This window comes from Camelina sativa, unplaced genomic scaffold (assembly GCF_000633955.1).
Source record: "Camelina sativa cultivar DH55 unplaced genomic scaffold, Cs unpScaffold02041, whole genome shotgun sequence".
Classification (NCBI taxonomy): domain Eukaryota; kingdom Viridiplantae; phylum Streptophyta; class Magnoliopsida; order Brassicales; family Brassicaceae; genus Camelina; species Camelina sativa.
In genome coordinates this window covers 1-967 of record NW_010923158.1, presented here as the reverse complement: position 1 = coordinate 967, position 967 = coordinate 1, and the positions used below count along the sequence as shown (strand labels likewise).

Below are 967 nucleotides of genomic sequence, written 5' to 3'. Positions count from 1 at the left end.
TTTTTTTTGTATAATTTTATTTACTATTCGTCCCATTGCTACGAATAGAAACTAATCTCACCTAATTTCATACGAGATACTGAACGATTACAGCAATTTAAAGATCAAACGAAATAAATTTTCTGGGAAAATCAAAAAGATAATCGTACCTTAGAAACCTCTCTAGCTTCTCCAAATTTTCAAAGAAGAGCTTTCGCTTTCGATCTCGAAAAAAAGTTTTATTTTTTAACAATGTCAGTCTTCACGCGTGTATGACTCTTGATATTAATTTATAGGCAAACGATTTGGCAGAAGCAGATTTAATAATAATCGGACAGTTAGTATTGCTCATCAATGTGTTTCTTATGTTTTCTAATCGTGCGGGTTAAAATACCACAACATGTGCTTTCTTGAACGCAATCAACGGTCCAGATTTAGCTTTACATGTTTGACGAGGATCGCCTCGGCTACATTACTCGATTCCTATTGGTTGAATACGAAACGTCGCGGAGCGTGGTAAATGAACCGTTCCGATTTCAATTTAGTCCGACAGTTAAATTAATGGGCTTAAAGATAAGGCCCATTCATTACGAAAATCCGATTGGTTGCGCTACATACGGTACATTAAATTTGGTTGCATCAGTCAAACTTTTCGGTTTAGAATTAAACCGAAATTTCGTAGTCGTCGTCGTCTTCTTCTTCTTCTTCCCCAAATCCAACTTCCGTCGAGAAGAAACAGAGATTTCGAAATCGTCTTCATTTTCCAGGTATAGATTCTCCGACGTCATAGATCTGTACTATTCAATTTGATTGTAATTTTGGTTTTTTTTGTTTTTTTTTTCAGATATGGATTGGCAAGGGCAGAAATTGGCGGAGCAGTTAATGCAGATCTTGCTTCTGATCGCCGCGGTTATGGCGTTCGTTGTTGGTTACGCAACGGCGTCGTTTAGGACGATGATGTTGATCTACGCTGGAGGTGTAGTTCTCA

The 967-nt window shown here is 37.5% G+C and overlaps 1 long non-coding RNA gene across 4 annotated transcripts in view; it reads right to left on the bottom strand.

The window, feature by feature from the left end:
* Positions 1 to 315, bottom strand: part of LOC104774218 — a 1977-nt gene extending 1662 nt beyond the window's left edge. For all 4 annotated transcript variants that reach the window (XR_765268.2, XR_765269.2, XR_765270.2 and 1 more), the window contains exon 1: positions 150 to 315. This is a non-coding gene — a long non-coding RNA (uncharacterized LOC104774218). The remainder of the gene's footprint in view (positions 1 to 149) is intronic.
* Between the last annotated feature and the right edge of the window lie 652 nt (positions 316 to 967).